Source organism: Trachemys scripta, chromosome 1, assembly GCF_013100865.1.
Source record: "Trachemys scripta elegans isolate TJP31775 chromosome 1, CAS_Tse_1.0, whole genome shotgun sequence".
NCBI classification, from domain to species: domain Eukaryota; kingdom Metazoa; phylum Chordata; order Testudines; family Emydidae; genus Trachemys; species Trachemys scripta.
Window position 1 is genome coordinate 249,303,139 of NC_048298.1, and position 12,133 is coordinate 249,315,271.

At 37.3% G+C, this 12,133-nt stretch overlaps 1 protein-coding gene across 1 annotated transcript in view; it reads right to left on the reverse strand.

Moving 5' to 3' along the window:
• Positions 1-12,133, reverse strand: part of UBAC2 (UBA domain containing 2) — a 149,145-nt gene that overhangs the window by 30,390 nt on the left and 106,622 nt on the right. The window lies entirely within an intron of this gene.

The window sequence follows — 12,133 nt, forward strand, 5'->3', positions numbered from 1 at the left end:
TAAAGGGAAATCGTGTCTTACTAATCTATTAGAGTTCTTTGAAGGGGTCAACAGACATGTGGACAAGGGGGATCCAGTGGACACAGTGTACTTAGATTTCCAGAAAGCCTTTAACAAGGTCCCTCACCAAAGGCTCTTATGTAAATTAAGCTGTCATGGGATAAAAGGGAAGGTCCTTTCATGGACTGAGAACTGGTTAAAAGACAAGGAACAAAGGGTAGGAATAAATGGTAAATTCTCAGAATGGAGAGGGGTAACTAGTGGTGTTCCCCGAGGGTCAGTCCTAGGACCAATCCTATTCAACTTATTCATAAATGAGCTGCAGAAAGGGGTAAACAGTGAGGTGGCAAAGTTTGCAGATGATACTAAACTGCTCAAGATAGTTAAGACCAAAGCAGACTGTGAAGAACTTCAAAAAGATCTCACAAAACTAAGTGATTGGGCAACAAAATGGCAAATGAAATTTAATGTGGATAAATGTAAAGTAATGCACATTGGAAAAAATAACCCCAACTATACATACAATATGATGGGGGCTAATTTAGCTACAACGAGTCAGGAAAAAGATCTTGGAGTCATCGTGGATAGTGCTCTGAAGATGTCCACGCAGTGTGCAGAGGCGATCAAAAAAGCAAACAGGATGTTAGGAATCATTAAAAAGGGGATAGAGAATAAGACTGTGAATATACTATTGCCCTTATATAAATCAATGGTACACCCACATCTCGAATACTGCATACAGATGTGCTCTCCTCATCTCAAAAAAGAAATACTGGCACTAGAAAAGGTTCAGAAAAGGGCAACTAAAATGATTAAGGGTTTGGAACGGGTCCCATATGAGGCGAGATTAAAGAGGCTAGGACTCTTCAGCTTGGAAAGGAGGAGACTAAGGAGGTATATGATAGAGGTATATAAAATCATGAGTGATGTGGAGAAAGTGTATAAGGAAAAGTTATTTACTTATTCCCATAATACAAGAACTAGGGGTCACCAAATGAAATTAATAGGCAGCAGATTTAAAACAAATAAAAGGAAGTTCTTCTTCACGCAGAGCAGAGTCAACTTGTGGAACTCCTTACCTGAGGAGGTTGTGAAGGCTAGGACTATAACAGCGTTTAAAAGAGAACAGGATAAATTCATGGTGGTTAAGTCCATTAATGGCTATTAGCCAGGATGGGTAAGGAATGGTGTCCCTAGCCTCTGTCAGAGGATGGAGATGGATGGCAGGAGAGAGATCACTTGATCATTAGGTTCACTCCCTCTGGGGCACCTGGCATTGGCCACTGTCGGTAGATAGCATACTGGGCTAGATGGATCTTTGGTCTGACCCAGTACGGCCGTTCTTATGTTCTTATATACCGCTTGTGTGTCCAAAATGTGTGCGTGTGTAACCTGTGACTAGCTTAGTCATTGGGTGTCATTTTCATGATGTTTCAACAGGTGGTTTTTTGCCCCTGGCAGTTCCCATCTTCCTCCCTCCCCCAATTTGCAGATGGGGTACTGAGGCACAGAGAGGCTAAGTGACTTGCCCAAAGTCATACAGAAAGTCTATGTCGCAGGCCAGTGCCCCCACAACTGGGTCACCCTTCCTCCTATGTCCAAAATATACTTCCTGGCAAATATAAAATTTGAAGGAAGAGTTCTCTGCAGCACAGTGAGCCTGCATAGTTGATCTGCAGGACACTAAAATGTCTCAAAAAGCATAAATGCATGGAAGAATGCATTCAATTGTGAAAAACACTGTTTAAATGTACACTGTTAATTCATCATACCACTTCCATATTTGTTAATTTTTTCTTTAGTGTCACATCAGATCCTTCGTGATTTACTACTGCAGTTATAAAGCTATTAGCTGGACGTGCACGCACCTTTTAACACATCACTCACTTAGTTCTAAAAATATTTTCATGAAATCTAATCTTTTGAGGAAGAGATTATTTGCATATTTCCAACAAACTCTTCAAGAGTGGAATTAGGTACAGTGAATATATCTTGTGATGCAGCTTGGTTTAATGTCACGCCCACATTTTAATGTCACATATTTCTAAAGAACTTCCTCTTCAGCTAATTCACATGCAGAGTTTGGTTTGTATCATCTTAAAAACAAGACTTGAAAAAGGATAGGTATAGAAATTTTGAGTTACTCTTCTTTTTGTAAAAAAAATATTTTATTTTTGTTACTGACCTTTTGAGAATCTCTAGTGGTTAAGGTCTATTAATTTACCAGTAAATTATATTAATTACAGTCATTCAGTGATCAAACTGTATGTATCTGACATTAAACAATATATGTCTCATTGTTGAAAGGCTATTGCCCACATAGCAACAAGTATTCAGAAGTTTAAAAATTTTAAAAAGCAAAATCACTGTGCAAGTACTTGCTGGCAGTTGTTAAAACAAAACAAAAAACAGTAGGAACATAAAACATTTGGAATTTTGATCTGCCAAAGTAAAATTTATCTGGGTTGATTGACTTTCTGGTAGTTTGAACATCATCACTTACAATGTTTTCCAACACAATTTTAGGACCCACTTCTACAGCGTGCTGAGAGGACACTCACCATGTTACAAAATATTTAGCACATTGAAGATATGGGGCCCTTGCTCTGAAAAGATCTATTATTTATTTTCTTTTACAATTTCTTAACTTTATGTCTTTCTGCTAGTCCTTAACATAAATTTCTAAATCCCGCCCCCAGACACACACACAAAGTCAACTACCTCCTAAGGCCCCCCCCCCAAACATTAGCCCTTTAAGATAAAGGAAGTAGCTGTGGTTTCTTTTACATTTGGTAAAACAAACACAGAAGCTCTAAGACGACATTCTACGTGACAGGCATTTCTGTACTATTTTACTAAGTGAAATGTTTACAATTTAACGAGCTTTATCTGAAATCCATTAAAAAAGGAAAACTAAGGGAAATAAGCAATGGATAGACCAGTGTGGAAAGTTCTGCTCATGGAGAGTTTTTCTGTTTAATCGTCCCGTGTTCACATAGATTCAAAGATTTTAAAGTCAGAAGGGAACATTTAATGATGTACTATGACCTCCTGTATAACACAGACCAGAATTGCAACAGTAACTTGTGTGTGACTAAAGCATATCTTTCAAAAAGGCATCCAGTCTCGATTTGAAGACATCAAGAGATAGAGAATCTACCACTTTGCTTGGTATTTTGTTCCAGTGATTAATCACATTCAGTGTTAAAAATGTGTGCCTTATTACTAATCTGAATTTGTCTGGATTTAACCTCCAGCCATTACATTAAAGAGCCCTTTATCTTCATGGGGAAAAAATATCAGGTCCTACTTATACAGCATAATCAAGTCACTTCTCAGTCTTCTTTTTGATAAATTTAAAAAGCTCAATTAGTTTAATTTGTGATTGTGCGGCAGCCCTCAAATCATTTTTGTGTCTCTTTTGTTCAATATCCTTTTAAAAATGTGGACACCAGAACTAGTCACAGTATTCCAGTATCTGTCTCGTCAATGTCGTATACAGAGGTAAAAATCACCTCCCTACTACTCACTACTCCCCTTTTTATACATCCAAGTATTGCATTAACCCTTTTTGCTATAGCATCATGCCAAGTTTTTCCACTATGACCCCCTAAATCCTTTTCAGAGTCACTGCTTTCCAGAATATAGTTCCCCATTCTGTAAGTATGACCTGCATTCCTTGTTCCTAGATGTATGACTTCGCATTTAGCTATATCAAGAGCCATTTTGTTTGAATGGGCTGAGATTACCAAGCAAACCAAACACTCCATGTGACTGCATGTCTCATCATTATTTACCATTCTGCCAATCTTTGTGACAGCCACTAATTTTATCAGCAGTGATTTTATATTTATTGATGAAAATGTTGAATAGCATCAAGCCTAATACCAGTATCCATGGATCCCCATAAGAAACCCCTAGATTTGATGATTCCCCATTGACAACTAGTTTCTGAGATCAGTTAGCCAGTCCTTAATCCACTCAACATGTGCTTTATTAATATTGTATAATGCTAACATTTTAAGCTGAATATTGTGTGGTACTAAGTCAAAGGCCTGACAAAAGTCAAAGTATATTACATCTATGCAGTTGCCTTTATCAAATTTGTAATCTCAAAGAATTAAATCAGGTTTGTTTGACATGATCAATTTTCTATGAAACCAAGCTGACTAGCATTAATTATATTCCTATTCTTTAATTATTATCAAATCAATCATGTATTATCTTTTACATTATTCTGCCTGGAATTCATGTCAAGATAATTGACCTACAGTTACACCTTGATCATCCTTTTGTCCTTTTTGAATATCAGCACAACATTAGCACTTTTCCAATCTTCTGGAATTTTCCTGGTATTCAAAAAGATTTATTAAAAATTAACATCAGCAGGCCAGAGGTCCCCTCAGCCAACTCTTTTAGTACCTTGGGTTCAAGTTATCTTGGGTCTGCTGATTTAAAAATGAGTATCCCTTGCAAATGTTGTTTAATATCCTCCCTAGTCTAATGGAATAGAAAGTATTTCTTCATCCTCATGTGATACGAGTACATCATCCTGCTACATCCCAAATACAGAACAGAAATATTTACTGAACGCACCTGCCTTTTCTGCATTATCATTAACAGTTTTACCATCTCCATCTAATAATTGGCCTGTATCACAGCTAGGATTTATTTTGCTCCAAATATATGTCCCGTCCTTTCACCCTACCCTTATTGCAATCACTAACTTCCCAAACATGTAAGCTTGTTCTCTTTGAAGTCCATTCTTTCTGGAATCCATTAATGTAACTCCTTTAGTGTCTGGGGGTCACTATTGAAAGACCAAATGCAATCCCTGAGCTGAATGTACTGCCTCCACAGTACATTCATCCATTCGTAACCTGTACTTGAGACCAAAAGTGGTAATTTAATTTAGATTTCTTCTATGGCAGCACAGCGCACTATCCGCATACCTCTTGGCCAAGCCTTCCTTACATAAAATCTTGTTGTCTATTCAACACAGGTTTTCCTAAATGCACATTTCTGTGGGCTCCTCATTTTTGTTTTGATGTAATTACAACAGACACTGATGACTAGAAGGTGTTTCCTCAGGAGGTGAGACTGTATCTGTTGTCATCTGCCTCGTTTGCCCTTTTATCTTTTAGTCTTCCAGTGATGACTTCCAACTCTAACACACACACTCTCTTTGTTGACTTTCCTCTCTCAAGTCAATAGACACCTTTCCTATATAAAATTTTTATAATGTATAAACCAGAAAAACTAACAAGACGCTGGTACTGTAACAAAGCATGTGTTTGTATTTTAAGGTTGTGATGCCTTTCCTTCCCCATATCTGACTTCCTCAACTTTTCCCATGACTTATTATTCTATACATTTCTCCCCGATGTACTTCCCATTTGGTTATTCCACTTCCCCCAACACTCCCCTCATTTATTTTTTCATTTCCCTGACCTTTGATTTGCTTCCTCCTCTCACACCCAATTATTTCATACATTTTTTTCACCCATCCCTTCCATTCTTCTGTTTGTGTTCAAAATGCTAAGTTACCAGTTCACTGCTCTAAATCTCTCCTAGGCAATACCTTCAGAGGCTGGAGACCACATAAATCACTCTTTACTGCTTAAAAATAGACGTTCCAATTTAGAAAAATACATAAGCACGTATATAACTTTAAACAACTGAGAGTAGATTTTCTGACTTCAGTAGACCTACTCTCATGCTTAAAGTAACATATACAGTATTGCCAACCTCAGGCCTTCAAAAATCATGAGATTGGCTAAAAATCATGATCTTTTTAAAAATAGTAAATGTGGGATTCTTTTCTGGTTTCTGAAGCTTTCAGATACACATTGCTTCACATTTTCAAGCTTTTGTCCACAAGCATAAAGGCTAAAAACTTACTTTAAAAAAAGAAAGAAAGCTGAGGTTCTCATGCAATCCCTAGATTCCAGCAACTGGGGCTTTAAGAACTACATAAAATATTGTAGACTCATGATAAAATTGCAAGAGCTGGCAACATTGCCTATGTGCTTAACTACTCTCCTGAATAAAAGCCAGAATAATATACACAAACAAAAAAAAAAGGGGGCTAGTGCGCTGTACTGTTGCATAATGGCCTACTTTAAACTTTAACAGAATGAAAGAATTGTGTGAAAATGAATCTGAATGTCAGAGCCCTAAATATGAATCTCCACATATGTACCTTTTCACACCCTTACTATATACATAAATAAAATCTGCTGCCTCAGTTTTCAGTGCACTATCCACAGCGATATACAATACCATTTAACTTTGGAAAATAGGGCCAATATTGTGCCTTCTGTTTCATCAGTGTAACTCTAAAGTACTGAAGGCAAATGTTTGATAAATAGTTTCTAGAACATACTCTCATCCTGAGCTGCACCATTAAAGCCAATTCAGACTCCAATGCAAATTTTGTTTGGCTTCAGAAGTCAATGACATAAAACATTATTAATGTATACTTTACTGTACATTTTGATAACCTAAGCCTATTGTTATTCAGCTGATGCTTCTGTAAATGACCTAAGCCTAAAAGGCTGCATAGAATAACTACCTAAATAATAATAATAATATATGGAGATATACCTATCTCATAGAACTGGAAGGGACCTCGAAAGGTCATCGAGTCCAGCCCCCTACCTTCACTAGCAGGACCAAGTACTGATTTTTGCCCCAGATCCCTAAGTGGCCCTCTCAAGGATTGAACTTACAACCCTGGGTTTAGCAGGCCAATGCTCAAACCACTGAGCTATCCCTCCCCGCGAGTAGATAATGCAAGTAGAATTATCTGAAGCATAAGTCCTAGAGAACTCCAGGAAAATTCATAGCTACATGTGTTCTGATTTTGCACCAAGATACACATATATAACTAACTCTGAAATATTTGATTTCAGGGTGGGGTAGGATTTGGGGCAAGACTTACTTGTGGGGGTAGATTCAGTCTTTTAAATACACATTAAATAGCACAAACAGCCTAGTGTATTATTTTGTACCATAATCAGGCCTCCATTTAGCAGTAGTTTTAGATTTGTTGAAGGCATATTGTAAGTATGGTCATGTCACTAGAAAGTACTAAAAATGTGTATGAAACCCACTTGGAAAAATAATTCCTCTTCTTATGGACAGCATAAACAAGTGTATTGAAAAACAGTATCTCCTTCCCTCCCCAGCTAAAAAGACATGCCTTAGGTATGTACTGGTCAAGGTGTAATTTCAAGCCATGACAAATTTTCAGTCTAAGGCTTGGTCTACACTTATGCTGGTATAACTATGTCACTCAGAGGTATGGATTTCTCACACCCCTGAGAGACGTAGTTATATCGAACCTAATCCCCAAGCTCTCCCCTTGGTGCAGGTAACATCTTCACTAAGCACTACAGCTGCAGTGCTGCAAGCACAGACAAGCCCTTAGTAAGGTTTATGCTTTCATCTTCAGTGCAAGGGAAACTGTATTACATCATAGTCAAACTATTTTGAGAACTAACCATTCCCCAGATCTCTTCAAATAATTAGTTTGATGATTTCATTCTTACTATCACAGTAAGATATCTCAAAACATGAAAGCACTGATTAAATGCTTTGCTTCTCACCCTTCCCAGTCTCCTCCAAGAAGGACAGACCAACCACTGAAGTGACCACCACTAGAAAAAGAAGCCTTGGCACACTGGTTACAGAATAAACAGAAAAACCAACCCAACACCCATCTCTAAATATTTTATCATTTTTATTTGTAGTCCATGCAAAAGAATACTATTAATGCAATGTCAAGGTTGAGAAATCAAGCATTCAGAAGTCAGAAAACGCAGAGTTAAGGTAGAACTTTCTACCTTAATTCTGTCCCCTTGTACTGATGTCTTAAAATACAGTGTTTATATCATTTCTCCAAAACATACAATATATAGTACAATACAAATATAAAGTAATATTAGAACGTTCAATTTAGTAAATTATAATAGAGTACACACAGACTTCAGAGTAGGTTTGGTTTTTAAGTTTCAATGATATCTACAAAGCAAGTCAAGTTTCAGGGAAATTCAGTACTTTTAAAGTGAAGAATGTTGAAAACTAAATGCCCCAGAGTCTGAGACAGTATCCAATTTGGTGATGGCATAGAGAAGACTCAGACTATCCCAGATACTGAGATGAATGTAGTACAGCCTATTTTGAAAGCAAACTACTATGAAATTGACACACATTACACTGGGTGAAAGACAAGACATTTCAACACTTACACCACAAAAAGGGAAGAGGCTCTAACAGACTCAATTTTCCACTAAATACAGCCCCTTGCAACATAGATAGCAGAAACCTTGATATGTAGAACTGTGTGATGATAATCTCATGTATATGTACAGAGAGAACTCCATGTTGCAATTGGGAAATCTCATCTGTTGGTACCAACCTGAGATTAGCTCTTGTCGCAGTTATGCTGTAGCTAATATTGAGGGAGCCTTGACATGCCCCTCATATTTCAATCCTGCAAGAGTATAACAATGAGAAGTATAAACTGACAGCCAATCAGAAATGTACTTCTTTAGAGAGAAGCTGATTTTTGCGTGTTTAATACAGCATATAAGTAGACAGGCCATTTTAAGAAGCTGTACTTGTTTACAAAAAAAAAAAAAAGAAACAAACCTTTTTGTTTCCAGGCTTAACTTGGTTGCGCAATGAGATTGGATAAACCAGTTGAGAAGACTGTTGGTTGAAATTAAATGTAACAAAGACAAAAGTCCATGTTCTAACATTAAAAGTTAGTGTACGGTGTATCACCCGTATAGCTTGCAGCTGCCTGTTTTGATGATATAAATTGCTTCCAGAAATATGTCTATCCATATAAAACAGTTTGATGCAAGTTTCAGCACTGTCAAATGGCAGTGTAGACAGTGCACAGCACTGGGAGCTACTCCCCTCATGGGGGTGGTTTTTTTAAAGCGCTGGGAGAACTGTCCCCTAGCGCTGGTGCTGTGACTACACAGCCATGTTAAAGTGTTGCTGCGGCAGTGCTTTAATGTTGGCAGTGAAGACATACCCTAAGTATTTCTTTTTTGGATGCACCAAACGTATCACACCCCTGACAAAGCCAATTACAAGAAACTAAATTTTAAAGTAGGTCCCTAAGTTCTTGAAAGATTAGCATTATATGTTAATTTTTATGTCAACACTGTATAAGTGTTGACAATACTTTTTTCCTATATCGTACTGTTTGCAGAGAAACTTCCATGAAACTTGTTAGTGACATTCTTTGCACAACATTCTGTCCTCTCAATAGCTGAAATGACCAGGCACATACTGGTATACAAGAGATGTGAGCAGGATTCTGTATTTTAATAGTAATTACAAGCAATGGTACTGAAAAATACCTATTTTGATCTTGTAGAGTAAAAAAGTAGCCTCTAATGTGTATTCTACACGGATACAAATTCAACAATCCAGAAAGATGTACTTGAAGCCAAGCTAGAAACAGGATTTTTTTTCCCTTCAATTCTGATGATAGAACATATACCCAACTTGCAGATACTACACCAGATCTGTGATTCTGCTATTAAAGATGTTGGGAGCAATCCAACTTCATACTACAAACTTTCCAAAATGTTCCAGTAACTATACATGCCATATCTATAGATATATTTGTAGATATGTGTATTTTTGTCACTACTGGGTCCCCCTCAAACTATTCAGTAGCTACTGAGAAGGAACACAGGAGGAGGAACAACTCAAAGTTGTATTACTTCCAGTCTGTCTTTTTTTGCTCAGAAACCTAAGAGTTTTGCAGGGAATGATGGTGCAGAGAGGAATATCCTCTCCTACTCCAGCTCAAGTATGAAGAGCTCCAATCAAATAATATCCAGACAGGGCAAGGAGAGGAAGAAACAGAGTTGCATAGGTAGCACTACTCTCACTTCCACATGGAAAGAGGGAAATTTGTGTGTGAAGTGCACCTGCGCTTGTAGCTCTTTGGGGGCTGACCTGGCCCAGAGTGAGAAATTTCTTTTAGAAGGGACCCAGCTCATCAGTTTTGCTTGGTAACTTACACATGTATATCATCAGTCATCATTTAGTTGAATGGATTCATTTGGTTTTGTACTTGATATTTAACTTGTAAAAGAGAACTTAATTGGCCGAAACAAAATATATGAGAACTTGACAACTATTCAGAAATGAAGCAGAACACATTTCGATGCTTGATGAGAGCAGAATTTCAACAAGAGCCAGATTTCAAAATGACACTATGCTCAGGCATTTGGGTGCCTAATTTGTCTTTTTAATTAACACAATGGGCACTCAAATGCAGTAACTGTGTGCAAATGATCAGTTACACATCTAACTGACTGTCATGACTACGGACTCAAATACATGACATTTTGCATGTGCAAGTCTCCATGCATAGTTCTGAAAATCTGGTCCAAACTGACTAATCAATTATAGACAATCAAGAGTAGTACAATTGTCACAAACACACAAATATATAGTTTGCCAAATCAAAATATTAAATACCTTGCAGAAATATACACACAGATGTTATCAAAAGTTTTTGCAGTGTTAAATGGTGAAATATGAACCACTGTAAATGCAGACTTTACATTTAATGTAATAACATTTTACTCTCAACTGTTTTCTAAGCTGCAAAATTACCACTTTTCTTTCTCTCTTTCTAAAAAAAAAAAAAAAGGAAGCAACTGCTTATATATAGCAGAGTGATGGTTATGTTATGCAAGAGACATCTGGAATACAGGAGATGTATTTGTTTTCTGAATTACAACACTGATCTTCTGATCAGTCCTTCAGCCAATGATACAGGCAAAGCATGTCTTGCATAAGTATTATGGACTGAAAAATATCAATTTGTACTAATGACTTGATTCAGAGCTATAAACCAGGTGTTGACTTAAAATGACATGAAAAGTTAAATGATATTTTGAAGTATTTATTCTAACTGAAAGTTCAGTTCAGTCCTATCAACTTGCTACCAATGAAAATCAGACTTGATCAACTTACATTTTTTTAAAACATTTTGTTTCTGAAAAAGAACTGAAACAAAACACACAAGTACATTTTATTACAGATGTCTCAGTTTAGAGAAACTGTACAATTTTTGAAAATGGATATTCTGGTAAGTATTACATCACGCATTCTAAAAAAACAAAAACCCATCAGGCAGAAAGTTTCCTTCAAGATCTGTATGACAGGGTGCAAACACATTGCCCTACTGTCCAGTACATATGGTGACAAATTCAGCTTCCCTTTCCCCCCCCCGAACACCCATGCAAAAGGAAGGGCTATAAAAAGAGCCTCTGAAGTAACAGGAAGACAGCTTTAGTCACAGCTCCTTACTCAGGCGCTCAGGGTGGGGCTGATCTCCAAAATTCAGAAGCTTTGGTTTGTTAGTTACTCTTTTTGCTTATGTTACCTTGGTTTTAGTTACATTTATAAAAATATTGAACTGCTGAACAGATTTTGCTGCCTGTAGCTGCATTTTGTTTCTGCTCAGTCATCCTACCAGCTCACAGTATAATTTAGAATAGGCTTTGGAAATGGTTACATGTTTACTGGGCTGTGGAAATGATACCTGGCTCGTCTTATATATTTAGGTCTGTGCTTACCTATCTCCTGAAAGTTCTAGTTGATAGGACCTACCTGTGAGCATTAGTTATTGCCAAATTTCTGATCTACCAACAAAAGGCGTACCTCAAAATGTTCATGCTGAGAACATGAGCATGCTATTCATGTTCAAAATTAGGTGGTGTAATGTTGAGCTGCTTTGAGAGAGGTTCCAACTTTCAGTGAGTCATAAGAGAGCCATTTCACAGAGCCAGCATTTTAACACCAGAAAGCTGTGTCATTCCTAAAGAAATTTCGAGGACATACAAAGTTTAAAAGAAGAATCTCAGTGTCTCACTTCTGGGAGCACAGTATGTTCAAAAAAACATATTTTAAGAAGCATCTTGATTGCACTGTAAACTGTATCATCATTTAAAAGTGTCCCAGTGTTAATAATTAAGGGGAAGAGGATAACAGAGGGGCAGACTGCACACCTCACTGAGCTAAGGTGGGGAAACTTATTTCACACCTTTCTTACTGCTACTATATGGTGGCAAACGGTTGTTTTACTCAC